General features: G+C 38.0%; 1 long non-coding RNA gene across 1 annotated transcript; it reads right to left on the bottom strand.

Moving 5' to 3' along the window:
• Positions 1–1,958: 1,958 nt before the first annotated feature.
• On the bottom strand, positions 1,959–16,205 carry LOC117802980. The gene is made up of 3 exons (XR_004626483.1): positions 16,128–16,205; positions 5,170–5,283; positions 1,959–4,102 (listed from the first exon to the last, which is right to left on the bottom strand). It is a non-coding gene; the product is annotated as an uncharacterized LOC117802980 (long non-coding RNA).
• Between the last annotated feature and the right edge of the window lie 828 nt (positions 16,206–17,033).

The raw sequence follows: 17,033 nt of genomic DNA, 5'->3' as shown, positions 1-17,033 counted from the left end.
ATTCAAGTGCAGCCCTGCTCCCTGAACACTCATATTCTTCTTTCCTCTTTGTGCTATTTGTTCGTCTCTATTGTGCAGAGCTATCGTTTGTGCACACATTCTGTGTTAGATTTTCTACCCGATTGAGCTTGAAAAACCAAAGCTTAAGTACTAAATGTTTCCCTAAGGCCTGAATGGACTTAAAAGGACATAGGTGCAAAAAGAAAAGAAAGGAAAATAGGGGGAGAAAACACGGCTTGTTAAGTTGTTGCAATAATCTCATGCTGAGAATAAAGACCTTCAGAGTTAAGAGAATGAAAAACACTCTTCTAAATAGATTGCTTGCTTTTGTTGCACAGGTGGCAAGGCCTGGAAATAGAAGATACAGGGAACAGCAGGGCAGCCTGCTAGCATTTCATTAAGCTTAGAGAATAGTAGAATTGTGGAGTGGTTTCTTCCCACTTTACAAGGGATACGGGCTTCTTGACAACTTGGACTTCAGAGTGTTAGTTTGCTGCTGTGTTTTCTACCAGGAAGTACTCTGGGGAAAGAGTACCTCTCCCTACGTTTTGCAGGGATTTACACCCTCTTCCTTAATTAACATAAAGCCTTTCCCATGGAGGGTGGATTTGTGGTCATCATTGTTTTGGATTTTCCACCATGTCATTACTCTCGTGCCTTTAATATAAAGTCAGTATCATCTGCTAGATGACACAACTGCAGAGAACATGCTGCCTCTGAACACCGTCACTTAAAGTCACATAAGGATAATTGCCATGATGTTGGGCAATCCCTTTGATTTAGAAACTAAATTGTCCCTCTCAATAAATGAGTAGTAACTGACAAGCTTCTTCACGGCAAAGAAAACAACCAATAGAACGAAAATGTAACCCATGAAATGGGAGAAAATATTTGCAAATCATATATCTGACAAGGAATTAATTTCCAAAATAAAAAAGGAACGTCCACAACTCAATAGCAAACCCCCCACCAAACCAAACAACAACAACAAAACGCTTAAAAAATAGGCAAATGATTTGAATAGACATTTCTCTTAAGAAGACATACAAATGACCAACAAGTATATTTAAAAAATGCTCAACATCATTAATTATCAGGGAAATACAAATCAAAGATATCCGCTGTACATATGTGATATTTGCTGTATATATGTGTTGTTGTTACATAACCTTCTAAGGTTGGGTCAGGGAAATGAGTCTATGGAACAGTATCTTTGAGAACTAGACCTGATGCCCAGCCATTTCCAGGCCTTCCCCTTAGGAGGGCAAAGTTCTGGTTCCCATCACTCTATACATAGTAAAGGTAGCTCTCAGTGGTTGCAGTATAGGACCTAGAGGTACAGATGAAATTTGTTCACATTTTCCCCGGGAGCTTATCAGTAGACTTTTCTATGGATCACAGGGGACCAAGTGTAAATCATGTCTTCCCAGTGGCCCCACAAGAGGTATGCAAATAAAAACTAAAAGAGATGTTGAAATGCCTTCATTACTAATATTCAAAGTAAACATTCAAATTTCTAATAGTTTATGACCCAAGAATTACAGCACAGTTTAGAGAAAGCCCTTAACCAACTTAAGTAATGACATTCTTTCCCAAATTTCCAGAAAGGCACATTTTACTTACCCTGTTGTGCTAGGATAGTAGGTATTAGATGAATTAGTGACTTCATAGCCAGGTAAATGACACTGATAACTAGAGACAAAAGGAGCTATTTAAGAAAGATGGCCATTCTAGAAGGGCTAGACCACACATATTCTATACAAAGAAACAGAATCTATTTATTATTTTCCAATATTTTTGAATGCTCTTATAGTTTTATAATTAAGAAAAGAAAGCTTCCGGGGCACATGGGTGGCTCAGTCGTTTAAGCATCTGACTTTTGGTTTTGGCTCAGGTCATGATCTCAGGGTCATGAGATGGAGCCCCTTGTTGGGCTTTGAGCCTGCTTAAGATTCTCTCTCCTTTTGTCCCTCCACACCCCTGCTTGCATGCTCGCTTGCTCTCTCAAAAAAAGAGAAAGAAATAAAAAGAAAAAGAAAGCTTCTATGTTTCCAACCAGTGAGCACCACCTTCTGTAAAACAGCTACAAATGTACATTGTTGGGAAATATAAGACAGTTTATACACCTACCTTCTCATTTGTGTATCCTTGGACAAAATATATGGAGCATAAAAGTCAGTTTGGGAAATAATGTTTCCCAACTTGTTTTGTCACACAGATCTGAGGATATTTGCTCATTCTGATTTGTGGGATCAAGAAGGCATTTACTCTACCTCTACTGACTTTCCATTTCTTTCGGTCTTATTATACTTTCACTTGATTCTGTCCTCCAGACTCTGCCTTCAGGTTTCTTCTTTTTTCAAAAAATAGTGGGTTTTTTTTTTTTAATCTCATGTATTCCTCTAGTTTCAACTAGCACCTCAAGCTTTATACCTACAAATTTAGATGTTTCACACCTAACCTACCTTTTAAGTTCTTTATTTTTACAATCACTTGCTTATCAAACTTCTCAGCCTAGTAAGGCCAGATGTACCTCAAATCAAGCATGTCCTGAAAAATTAAACCCACCAACTTCTCTCTCTTTCCCCAAATGTGATTCTCTTTTTGTGTTCTATATTTTCTCCCACTTTTCAAGCTAGAAACTTGAAGGCCACCCTGATTCATTATCTCTTAATCATACATCCATTTAGGAACCAGTTTCTTCTAAATCTGTAACTGAAAATTCGCTGATATACAGCTCTTTTTCTAGTTCTCTCCTCCCACTGTGTCTGAGTTCATCAACTTTCTCATAAACTATTACAAGAGTTTCTGCTCAGTTATGCTGTTTGCAATGCCACTTACTTCTAGTTAGGCCTTCATACGACTACCCAACTGATCTTCCTAAATACAGAAATGATCAGGCCAATTCTGGGGGTAGAAGATTGTAAAACTCAAAAGTACAGTACAAGAACCTCTCTGCCATCTGCTCCAATGCCCCTGTTCTAACATCATCCCCCATTCCCCAGATTTTCACCTTCTATTCCTTTGTCATAATTGGTTTGTCTATGTTACCAAATAGTGCATTTAGTATGTCGTAGATGGTAATAGGTTATATGTAGATGTGGTGGATTAAGAAGGGATACAAAATTTCTGGGAGTCTACTTCCCCTCTCCTTGAACTTTGGCAGGCAACAAAAGTGCTTCCGTGCCAGTCTCTAGGCTCAGGACTTAAAAGACTTCCGCTTCCTGTCTCTAGGAACACAGGCTTTTGAAGCGCAGCGGCCATGCTGTGAGAAAGCCCAAGCAGTTGTGTTGAAAGGACGTCAGCTGGCAGCCCTGATTGATCTACCAACCAACACATAGCCAACAGATCACTGAGCCACCCAGCTGAAGCCACATTGAATCGAAATAAGCTGTCCCTGTCAAGCCTTGTTCAAATTTCAGATTCATGAGCAAAATCAACCATTATCGTTGTTCCCAGCTGAGTTTGGGGGTGTTTTGTGATGTGACAATACCTGAAACAGTACGAAATACCTTTCCATCTTCTCTGCCTGATTGATTTCTTCTCATTCTCAAAGATACAACTCAGATGTTATCTCATTTAAGAGTATAAAGACTTCCCCAATCTGCTGAGGCAAAATCAATTACTTTCTTCTGTTCTTCTCCAGCATCTGGTCGTGATTAACGCTAGCCTCCCAAAAAGTATTGTAAATTCCTTGCGGGTAGGATCTGTGAGTGTTAATCTTGGTAACCTAGTGACTAAAACAATCGAGTTACTTGAACATTCAATGTGGTAATTCCTATACTGTACTAACTTCTACTTTTGATTTTGTTTTAGTTCAACAACCACATGTTGAGCATTGCATGCCTGGCAATACGTTGTTTATAACAATATGTAATTAGCACTGTGAATAGGCTGTAGATTCCTGCCCTCAGGAAGCAGATATGTCACGGAGTTGTCCCAGATCACCTTCACTGTGCTAGGTGGCACAGACTTCTGGGGTTCAGCCAAGTGCCTGCCTAAGGACTCAAGGAGTTTCAGAGATCTTCTTCGAGGAAAATATGGGTCCTTTCTGCTGGCCTCCATGAGTTCCAGGAAGAACACACAGTGACTGGCCAAATACCTGCCAAGAAAATAACAACAAAACTCTAATTGGATGCTTAAGAGTTTCACAAGAAAATTAAAAGTCTGCTTCCTAAATGACTAGTCTCTAAATTCTTCAATCAACAACACGGAGTATTTAAGACCCAAGACTCTTGTCTCAGAAATAAGCCATGAAAAGTCCATGACCCAAAATATGCCAAAGGTTCATTTCATACATGTGAAATTCGAGAAAGACAGTGTGATGGACATGTTCTCAAATTCTCTCTGGTCTGGGTTAAGTGTGCAGTCCTGAAAGCACTGTCCAAGGGATAACAAATCTTAATATTAAATTAAGATTTAATATTATGTCCCTCTGTTTATAAAAGAAAAAAAATCTGAATAAAGTTACACTTTTATAAAATCATTGTGCATCATTTTATTTACATAGACTCTTAGCCCTTTTGGGTACAGGGATTTTGTCTCATTTGTCTATAAACTTCAATACCTAGCAGTGTCTGATCATATAGTAGGTGCTCAACAAAAGAAGAAAATCAACTAACTACTTTGGACTAGTAACTATATGAGAAAAATCCTACCTTCAGTACAATGTCAGTAAAAATGCTATCCCTGTTCAGAAAATCGTGTGTTTCCTCTTATGTGGCAAATAGCACTTCAACAGTCTTCGCTTGTCTTAGCTGTCAGGAAACTCTAGACTACATTTTGTGCCCTACCATAACTTTTGCCAGGTATCAAAAGCATAGAATTATGAGGAAATTACAGCTCATTCTTATGCATTTATCAAAGCATGCACAGGCAAACACTGTTAGCCTGACTCTCGTCGCCAAACGTACCTTCACCATTATTTTCACCTAAAATATCTATACTTCTCAGTGACATTCTTGCCCTCCTTTTCCACAAACTCAGGCCAATGAGATTTTATCATATGTATATTCCAACTTAATCTGGCCTTAGGAATAGAATCCAGAACAGAGCTAAGAGCCCTAAAAGCCAGTGTGTAAAATATTTCTAGGAAGAAAGCGTTCATTGCAAATGTACGAATCTTTTTTGAGGACCAGATGGACTGTATGAACAAGTTGTATAGCTTACCTATGTTCCACATCATAGGGACAAGGAATGGGTTGTAACAGTGTGGCTTCCCCAAAACAATTTTAAAACTTGGCCCCAGGAGTTTCTTGTAGGGCACTAGCTATGCCGTTTTTCCTAGGAGAAAGAACAGTTCCAACACAGGCAAGTAAGACCGTGGTCTCCAAGAGGTGGACAGATGGAAGTGCTGGTCTTCACAACATTAGTCTCACAAAAGCATAAGGCTCAAAATCATTCTGATGTTAACAGCTGTATATAATTCAGTACTTGTGGTGGCTCCTCCAATAAGGAATGATAATCTCTTCTCCCTTATAAAAGGGATAAATCTGAGTTTGTTTGCACAGACTAAGGTTACAGAGAAGGCCTGAAGTATAGAGGGCTCATAAGCTTATTTGGTTACAGATATGATCTTTAACTTTCCCTAGCCCGAGAAGCCAAAAATAAACATTTCATAACTTTTAATGTGTGGTTAGCAAATATAGCTGGCCCATGGTCGTGTCCCCGCAGCCCGGAGTCCTGGACAGGGTCGGCTTAGCTGGATGCCTGTGGACGCCTGCTTAGAGCCTTCCCCTGTAGTTTCAAAAGAACAGGGTCTTTCTTATCCGCTTAGCTCAGTTGCTATAAACACTTGCTGTATGTTAAATGACTTCTCAGGTCCATCCAATCCGATTTGCACATCATTAGTCTGTGTAGGATGAAATGGATGCCTTTGGGTATTTAGTTTTGTTAAATACTGAGCCCTTTGTAAGTGAAAAGCCCTTCATATAAAATATTACATCAGGCTTGGCTAACATTCCTGTTTCATGAATCACTGGTACCTCCAAGTTGTCCTTGAAATTTCAAATTCGCTGTAGATGCTTCCAGACACGTACAGTACTTCTTTTTTTGTTTATTTATTTATGTTTTGATTTGGATGCCAGCTCTGCTGTGAAAGAGCAAAATTTAGCATCAGAGCAAATGCCCTTCACGTACATCAAAAGGGAAAAGAAAAGCAGCATTACAGACCCCAGAGGAAAACACTAGTCTAAATGCCAGAAAAATTCATCATAGATCCGTGCTTTACCCTGACTTACCGCACTATTATTCAGAGACCATCACTCACCTTTTCTATTTCTCACTGGTGATGGCCATATTCATACCTGCTACCAGCCTCCACTTTTCACGCATTCAAGTACGAGTTAAAAAAAAAAAACTAATAAATAAGCAGAAAGCTTCGTATTTCACACGTACTTATAAGTTTTTCATCTTGATTTTGACAAAGCTCATGCAATAATTGCTTATAATTACAAATAGGACAGACGATCGCTTTTTAAAACTACATTCTAATTAGAGCAATCAGCCACCAGTGCTTTGAAAGCTGCTAGGATGCTATCATCACAATGAGGCCACGGTAACGCTTCCCGGCCTTTCCTGTGATGCTGCCTCTGCTCTGGGATCCACCTTCGCAGGGACGTCACTGAGGAAATGAATTGCACTGCAGCAGCCACACAACAGAAAAGAAGCTCGACAGGGCAAACAGCGTCACTGTCATTTCTTGGGAATACCCCAATATCATCTTTCTCACGAAGTGTTCCGGCTGCTATTAGATTACAGTCATCTGGCCAAACGCATCCAGAATGCTCGCCACATTCCAGGTCCTACCGTTCTGCCCACAGTGCTGCTGGGGCTTTACCTGAACAATTTCAGATGCCGCAGATGCTGGCAGGTGATGGTGCAGTTTTGCAGCGGTCACATTTCCACAGCCCTTAGGTCAGAATTTTCTTTCTTTCTTTCTTTTTTTTTTTTATGAGGTGAGTTTTCATTAACATGAAAGGAAAGGTTCTTTGATATTTGTTGAATGTATTTTAGGGTAAAAGAGTTTAAGATTCGTGTGTGTCTCATTTAAACTCCAAAATGGCCCTGGAAGAGAGGGTTTCATCATCTTGGCTTTACAAATCCAGAAACGGAGTCTCACAGGGCCCTTGTTCACTTCTTTCTTCCAGAAAATATTTTCAAGAACCTGCTGAAAATGTGACAAGAACGGTAACCACCATTCTGTTGAAAATTACCAAAACTGAGGCAGAATATGTTTTAATCCAAAGCATCGCTGAGAAACAAGAAATGGGGGGAAATTCCTGCATGATAGAAAGTCAATGGGCTTATGTCTCAGAAGATCAACACCAGAGGGAAGCATGGTTTTTCAAAACACATAGAGGTGAGAACAGCTGCAGAGCTAGACGTGGTTGGAAGATCTTCAGAACCAGAATCAACAGATGCAGGATGTCACATTTGGCCCTGAAATAAGGCAGCAGGTGAGTCTTTGGACAACTGCAGGGAGCAATGGCATTTGCACCCTGATTAAAGCCAGGATCGAGGGCACTGAGACGAAAGAGGCAGGACATGGCTCCAGGTAGCCCCATACCCAGAGGGAGCTAGTGTTAAACCCAGCAGCACGTTCCATAGCTTGCCCTCAGCCTGGAAGCAACCTAGATAGAAATATCATCCAGGGACAAGGAAAGGGGGAATTCCAACTCAGTTATCAGGATGGCTGCATAACTGAGAATCACCATGCTCAACATTGAAGAGACAATAATTCTCCATCAAATAATTATAAATGCAATATGATCCCAGTCATTCATAATAGGATTTCTATGGAACTAGACAAGGCTATCTGGGAGGGACAATTGGGATGACTTGCCGTAACAAACATCAAAGCATACTGTGAAGCTATGTGGATACAAGCAGTTTATTAGCACAGGAATAGAAGAGACACGTGGATCAAGGGAACAAACTGGAGAGTCCAGAAGAGGCAAATGTGCATGTGTGCACATGCGCATTTGTGTGTGTACTAATATGTGAGAGAAAATGGAAATTTAAACTAGCAGAAAAAGGTTGGAATATTTAAAAGTTGCAACTAGCCCTTTACGATTATATTAGAACCCTACTGAACACCATACATAAAATAAATTACCAGATGATTTAAGTGCTAAGGTAAGTAACATTTAAAAAATTCTTTTAAATAGAATAGTGGTTTTTTTAATCTTGAGTAATGAGAAAGGGCCTCCCACAAACTAAAGAGAATAATTAACAGACAAACTATATAAATTTCTTTTTGGCAAAGATCATAATAAAAACTACAATATAAAAGACAATACCGAGAGAAAATATTTGCAAAAAAAGTTTAAGAGACAAGTAGTAATGACCATTGTATAGAGAGATCTCCCACATAATTAGGAAAAGAGGCAATGATCTTTTACGAAATTAGATAAAAGGGGTGCCTGGACGGCTCAGTCAGTTGAGCGACCAACTCTTGGTCATGATCTCCTGGGTTGTGGGGCTGAGCCCCATGTTGGGCTCTATGCTCAGTGGCGAGTCTGCTTGAAGATTCGCTCTCACCCTCTCCCTCTGCCCCTCCCCCCCAAATAAATAAATAAAATAAATAAATCTTTAAAAAATTAGACAAAAGATACAAAGAAAGAGTTCACAGAAGGAAAAACTGCGTACTACATATATATGAAATTATGCTAAACCTTAGTAGCAATCAGGGGAATTGAAACAGAAACAACATCACTATAGTTTTTACTCCTCAGGTTACAAACTTTTGAAGCTTGATAGTATTTATTGTGGAGGATATGAAGGAACAGTTGCTTTCATAACTCACTGGTGAGATTTTGAAGTCACTAACCATTTTCAGAGGGTATTTTCATCAATATCTATCAAAACTTCACATTTCTGTAAGCCACATGCATGAATTTTACTTCTATATATTTAGCTGATAGCATTCATATTTGCTCAAAGACTCATGTGTAAGAAAGTTCATTGCTGTATTCTTCTAAGCAAATCAATCAAATTGCTGTCAGAATAATTAAATAAGTCATGGCATGTCAGTTTTAGGGAATACATTGCACTTATGAATAACGTTGTATATATAGACTGACACTAAAGAGTCACCAAGACAAACTCTTACAATAATCCATCGCATAATGTGTAAATGTTAGTGGTAAGAGCTTGTCAAATTTTTAAAAATGTATGTACATGTGGGGCTCCTGGGTGGCTCAGTCGGTTAAGCATCCAACTCTTGATTTTCGGCTCAGGTCCTAAGATCGAGCCCCACGGGGTGCTTTGCACTGAGTGTGAAGCCTGCATAAGAAATTACAACATTTTGGTTCAAAATCATTAGCCATCAGGGAAATTCAAATCAAAACCACACTGAGATACCACCTTACGCCAGTTAGAATGGCAAAGATAGACAAGGCAAGAAACAACAATTGTTGGAGAGGATGTGGAGAAAGGGGATCCCTCCTACATTGTTGGTGGGAATGCAAGTTGGTACAGCCACTCTGGAAAACAGTGTGGAGGTCCCTTAAAAAGTTAAAAATTGAACTACCCTATGACCCAGCCATTGCACTACTGGGTGTTTACCCCAAAGATACAGACGTAGTAAAGAGAAGGGCCATATGCACCCCAATGTTCATAGCTGCATTGTCCACAATAGCCAAATCATGGAAGGAGCCGAGATGCCCTTCAACAGATGACTGGATTAAGAAGCTGTGGTCCATATATACAATGGAATATTACTCAGCTATCAGAAAGAACGAATTCTCAACATTTGCTGCAACATGGACGGCACTGGAGGAGATAATGCTAAGTGAAATAAGTCAAGCAGAGAAAGACAATTATCATATGATTTCTCTCATCTATGGAACATAAGAACTAGGATGATCGGTAGGGGAAGAAAGGGATAAAGAAAAGGGGGGTAATCAGAAGGGGGAATGAAACATGAGAGACTATGGACTATGAGAAACAAACTGAAGACTTCAGAGGGGAGGGGGTGGGGGAATGGGATAGACTGGTGATGGGTAGTAAGGAGGGCACGTATTGCATGGTGCACTGGGTGTTATACGCAACTAATGAAGCATCGAACTTTACATCGGAATCCGGGGATGTACTGTATGGTGATTAACATAATATAATAAAAAAAATCATTAAAAAAATAAATAAAAAAAATAAATCTTAAAAAAAAAGAAATTACAACATTTTGTCACCTAGGTGATCAATAATTTTTTTTAAAAACCTAACATTTGCAGTTCGACTAGTAATTCAATTATGTGGAATCACTTTTTATCTTCTACTTTCAAGCCAAGAGAAGAAAATATTTCAATAAAAAAGAAAACACTGGTGTAGTAGGAAAAAAGACTCTAAAAACAGCTATGGAAATGTCTTTTTTTTTTTTTTAGTTTAACCACAGCTTTTTACTAGACCTTAAATCATTTTAGCACTCACTCCACGGATAAAATTTCTAATTTTGTTTCAGTTACTTGGATATTTGAGACCAAGTGAATTTGAAGTACGAATAACAAAAATAATTACTGTAGACTTTCTATTCTGGCTGAGAAAACCATCATGTTCATATTTGGCAGGACGTCCCAACATAATCTAATATATAGCTAGCTGATGCATTTGACACTTTTCTGTAGAGATAATCTATTCACCGGTGTTACAAAATAACATTAAAGATGGGGTCGTCTTACAGTTGTTGTTGTTGTTGTTTTTTTNTTCAGTTTAACCACAGCTTTTTACTAGACCTTAAATCATTTTAGCACTCACTCCACGGATAAAATTTCTAATTTTGTTTCAGTTACTTGGATATTTGAGACCAAGTGAATTTGAAGTACGAATAACAAAAATAATTACTGTAGACTTTCTATTCTGGCTGAGAAAACCATCATGTTCATATTTGGCAGGACGTCCCAACATAATCTAATATATAGCTAGCTGATGCATTTGACACTTTTCTGTAGAGATAATCTATTCACCGGTGTTACAAAATAACATTAAAGATGGGGTCGTCTTACAGTTGTTGTTGTTGTTGTTGTTGTTGTTTTAATTAAAGATGGAGGAGTGCCTGGGTGGCTCAGTCGGTTAAGCTATCTGTCTTTGGCTCAGGTCGGGTCCTGGGATCGAGCCCCATGTCAGGATCCCTGCACAGCGGGGAGTCTGCTTCTCCCTCTCCCTCTNGGGAGTCTGCCTCTCCCTCTCCCTCTGCCACTCCCCCTGCTTGTGCTCTCTTGCTTGCTCTCTCTCTCTCTGTCAAATAAATAAATAAATAATCTTTAAAAAAAAATTCAAAGATGGAGTGATTTCTTTATTTTGTTGTAAGTCTTCAGAACTAAAAATAGTTAAAATAAGCTCTTATATGGTTTCAGTATCAGCACTCAGTTGCTAAATAATAACTGGGAATAAAACAACAGAGCATGTCATTCTCCTCCATTATAAAATCTGTTTAAGAGAAAGCTTGTTCTTCTTTCATTCTAACCAGAAGCCATAAAATCCTCTTTCTGTTTGTGTGTCTTAGCTTTAAGGATCTCCACAATGCTCATATAATGTCTGGAATTAGGAGACATGTGGGAGCTTAAATAGAGTTTGTCAAATTATTTCTCTTCTTACATTTAGATTATTGAGCTCCGTGTAAAAGATAAAATTCATTTCAACACTACTCACTGAATATTGGTCTTCAGAAGCTGCAATGAATGGGCCAGAGGCAAGAACAGGTTTGTGTGTGGAAGGCAGAAGAGGGAAGGTTTTATTAGTTAAATGAAAGCTACACTTTGGAGTTCGGAATAAGGCTAACTGATCTTTGAAAGGATATGGACAGAGTTCACTGCATTCAGACTACATAGTGCAGATTTATCAGTCTGAAATTTTCATGGTTATTTTGCAAGAATATATTTTACAGGTGATTTTTTTTTTAATGGTCCAGTAATGGTAGTCACTGATAATGTAGACTGAAATGCACAAATTATTTTGCTTTATAGGTCTCTCACCCCTACTAAATCGAGTTCCAAGAGGATAAGGATAAGGTTTTGGAATTTTCTGAATCCTCAGGTCCTAGTACACTGACTGCTAAATAAAGGGTTAGGAAAATTAAATACATTATTGTATCAATCCAGCAATTAGAAAGTGATTCAAAATACTCCTTCCAAATTCTGAGCAATTAGTCTGGCTTTATACAAATTGGTATGTAAACCAATCTTAATAATTCTACCATTTACATAGTCATACACTTCACTATATTTTGGAGAATATTTCTGAAGTGTGAATGATAGCACATATTCTCAAGAAGCCACAATCTAGTCAAGTGAAAAGAGAGGATCACACTATGAAACAACAATAAAGAGCCAGGACACAAAAGCGTGTTTGAGAGAGACCAGGATCAAGAAGGCACAGGGCACAGCTGCCTGGAGACAGAGCATAGATAACCCACCCACAGGTCTGTGAGCTAAGCAAATGCTATTGTTGTATGCCACTGAGATATGGGCATACTTACCATACGTTAATGGCTAATTTAAACACGTTCAATATCCAATCCACCATAACATTCTGACGTTTACTTCCAAAGTTCCCTTACACTCTCAATCTAACCCACTTCCATCTTGCACCTGACCCATGGCCACCACTTTGTTGGCCTCTCTGCCTCCATTTCCCTCTCCTTCATTTTTTGTCACACTACATCCAGAATGATCTTTTAAGTGCAAATTTGAATATAATTCTGTTTAAAATCTTTTGATAGCTTCCCTTTAAATGTAGGATAAAGCCCCCAATTTTTAAAAGGTCCATAGGGCCCTATGTGGTATATCCCCTGCCTTGGGTCCAGCCTTCTTTCAGGCCTCTCTTGCTCACTCCCAAGTCACACTGGTTTTTCTTTTTTCTTTTTTTTTTTTTTTCAGTTTTAAGAAGGTACCACATGCCTTCTTTTTTTGGATCTTTGCCCAGATTACCCCTTAGGCTGCAATGCTTTTCTCTAAACCTTACTTCTTTTATCCTGATGCATTTCTACTTATCTTCCACATTTAGCTGAAATGCCACATAACAAACTTTCTCTGACCCTAAGGTCTATGATAAGAACTCCCTATTATGTGTTCCCACAGCATCCTGAGTTTTTCCTTCATGTCACTTGTCACAATTAGTCATCATGTAGCTACTAGTGGGATGTGGACTAGTAAAATCCGTCTTCTCCACCAGACCAGGATGGCAGGAGTCATGTGTCTCTTGTTGACTGCTGTATATTCACAATCTCCAGTACATTCTGGCCCACAGTAGGTGACCAGTAAATATTGGCTTAATTAGTTCTGAGACCTAAAGGGCTTTTCCAGATTGTTTTCCATACCATGAAGTACATCAAAATGATCCGAAACATGAAAAAAAAAGTTCTTGCCTCTAGTCCTTGTTACTTTGAAATTAGAACAAATACCTTGATAGAGGAAGATGCATACTTATGCCATATTGCAGCACTTTTCTGCCCTCTTTCTATCTATAGTCCATAAAAGAATGTCGGACAAATAATATCTCATTTCCCTGATTGTTTCAATACATGAAATCTAGAATTCATAAATATTTCAAACTTTAATCTAGATTCATAAACATTTCAAACTTTAATCCACAACAGAGTAGGGCATTAGATAGATACATAAAGGGACAGATAAACTGATAGATCAAAAGATCGATAGATCAATAGACAGAGAAATAGAGACAGACAGAAAACAGCTAGGTAACCAGTGTAAGGTAACCAGTATATTTAGCTTGGTTCGCTCATACATCGGTGGGTCCACTGGAAGTCAGCTGATCTGGGCTGGGTGTGGATGAGACATCATGCCAGTTCACTTAAAGCCCAGCCTAGAGCTGGCATACCGTCACTCCTTCCTTATTCTATTAACTAAAGCATGTCACATGGATGAACCTAAGTCAAGGGCTAGAGAAATATGTTCTTTAATGGGAAGAACCATAGTCATGTACCAAGTGCTTATATACAGGGAAGGGTAACGGTCAAGGTTTGGGACAAATATGCAATGTACTACAAGAAATAGGAAATGTAAATATTAAAGCATAGTATATATATACTACCAATTAGATATGGAAGTGGTCTAGTTAGTGTGTAGGGTTTTTATGGCATTTGTAAAGAATTTGTTCTCTACGTCATCCTGTTTTCTGTTGTTTTTCAAATACCCCTATGACAGCTTATATTGTCTTTTTGTTTTATACTTATGTATGAGGAAATTTACATCATGCATTCTTATTCTAGTGTTCAACTACAAATGGGATAACCATTTTTGTCCAATTTGTGTTTTATTTTTTTAAGATTTGTTTATTTATTTTTGAAAGAAAGAGAGCATGCACATGAGTGGGGGAGGGGCAGAGGGAGAGAAAGAATCTACAAGCACACTCCCCACTGAGCGTGGAGCCCGGTGCAGGGCTCGATCCGAGGACCCTGAGATCCTCACTTGAGCTGAAACCAAGTGATGGCCGCTTAATGGACTGAGCCACCCAGGTGCCCCTCAATTTGTGTCTTAAATCATAGAAATAAAACTGATCCCAATACTACTCCCCTTCAACTTCCTGTCATTCTAATCTACTATATATTTTTAAAATATATGTAATTATATATAATTTACTATATGTATTTAAGGATTAACTGTAAATATCAATCATCTTCTTAAGGAAAAAAGAGTTTTTGTGCTCATGATGATGAGACTCAATTTCTTTGACAGTATGATTGGGTCTGTAAGATGAGGAAGGCTTGGAGCCACTGAACTCAATGGCCTCACAGAGCCCTGCAATGCCCTTGGATGTTCAGTTTCTAACAGGTCCCCAAATCACAGTGATCCACACACTTTGTGATTTCCAAATCAACATAATATTAGCCCAACCATACTGTATCTGTGTGACTGGGCTGTGTAAAAATAGTCTTTCTTAACTGTTTTCAGTGTCATTAACTATCTTTGGAATTTATTTACTCTGTTTCCAGCACAAATTACTATATGCTGAATAAAAAACAAGGAAATCTTAGCAACCTGTTTTAATCATTTGCAGTAGGAGACACCCTAGGTTAAGCCACAAAATTTTATAAATTGAACAATACATGATATATTTAAAAGATAAATGAATAGAGGAAAGACCAAAGGAAGCAAACATATAGAATACTTAAGGATCTTAACCTGTGAGAATGTCAATTAAAGTTCAGGGGAAAGTAAATGGCTATAATTAATACCTGTTAACTGCTTTTGGCCTTCAGGCTCACCCTGTCCAATGATGCATAGTAATTAGAAAACATTTCATTACTAGCTGGCATCAAAGGATTAAGTGTGTGTGAAAGAGCTTTGCAAACTGTAAAGTTATGAAACAAGGTAGCTGTTATTTCCATTATTAGTATCAAGAGATGCACCAAGTGGACAGGGCATTGAAACCTCACCAATAAATATTTAGTGACTAATAAATTGTGAATATTATATATAGACGTCGTAAGTAGAACACGTGTTTATTGCTCTTCCCGTTAGTCATAAAGGCACAAGTCAGATGTAGGATTTGACTGAGTTATCTCTCTAATTTTGTTGTATTAAGACCATCAATTTATTTTCAAGTGTAAATTCCTAACAAAATTAATTTGGAAAGAGGCTAGCTATACTTTTCTTACATATTTACATATGTTGAAGGGAAGGGAAACTTCAAAGTGGTCCCATATATGATTCTTCTCATTTACAAATTTAAAAACTAAGTGAAACAATTCATGGTCAGAGAGGTTCAAGCATTACCTACTGCCATACAACCAGTAAATATTGGATGTGGGATTCGAAAGAAAGGTCAATCAGATTCCTTAGTCCAATATATCACTCCAATGTAAAACACTGTATTAGAGATTTAATTTCATTACATATAGATACATGTGTATGTATATTTAAAATTACTCACTAAAATTAAAATTCCATATTAATTATAACACAAATGTTTATTCTAAGAGTTCTGAGGCTTCTGAAAGATGTAGGGGAGATATGAAGCTGTGAGACTTTCCATCTCCAGAATTGATCCATTAAAGAGTAGATCAGTAATTGGTTGCAATAGTTGGATTTGTTTATTGAGGTGTTTTCCCAGGTGACCCGACGACCAAATTATACCTTTCCATAATCAGCAGTTAAACATGATTTACTCACTTGCTTGAGCAGAATTCTCATGATGGGATTGCTTCATTCAATCATACAAGTACCTTCTGTGAATCAGGCATTTTCCTGGAAGTGAAGGATATACGATTGAACGAGTCATACTACCTGCCTTTAAAATGTTTAGATCCTAGTGGGAAGACATGTCTGTATGTTAATAACAACAAACAAAATTGAGAAAATGGAGAAGAAAGGAATGAAATTATTACATGGCAGATTTTCATCATAATTCAAGACAAGTCTTTAAATGGTATTTTAGTCTTGATATTTATAATTACAGAACCTATATTTGATTAAATGGCCTATTCTTTTGAGACTCCCCCACAATGAAAATATGCTGTTTCTAACAGTAGGAAAACAAAAAATAACTGCAAATTCAAAGGAATTGAAAGAAAAACAAATATCAAATGATCACTCTCACACTTTTTTACTTTGCCCAAGTGATAACAATCTGCTAGAAATTTTGTATGTTCTTACATTTTCCTTTTTGTTTCCATATTACCAAATACTACATGAATTAAGCTTGAAGAACTCAGGACATCATGGGGTATTTGCCTATTTTTCTTCTTCCCCATGTCATGACCCATCCATAAGAGTAACTTCTATACAATATATAGAAAAATAAAGCAACACTGTGAGTGAGTTAAGCATCCCTTTAAAATTCTGGTACATATTCTTACGAAAACAAGGCTGTATCCCAAAAAAAGTGCTAAAAAGCAAGCTTACAGCGTTCAAAAGCTTAAGAGAAGAGATTATCGAGCTTTTAAGCAGGTAAGGCAGTGAAACAGAAAGATGAGAAAGCATGGTGGAGGGGGGTAACATTTATCCATGGTGGTGTGTACTGTTCTACGGAATATACATCTGAAGATTTTATGTCTCAGTTTGAAAAGCAATTATAGT

This window comes from Ailuropoda melanoleuca, chromosome 7 (genome assembly GCF_002007445.2).
Source record: "Ailuropoda melanoleuca isolate Jingjing chromosome 7, ASM200744v2, whole genome shotgun sequence".
NCBI lineage: Eukaryota > Metazoa > Chordata > Mammalia > Carnivora > Ursidae > Ailuropoda > Ailuropoda melanoleuca.
Note: the sequence above shows the minus strand (reverse complement) of the source record. Positions and strands in the feature narration are given on the sequence as shown.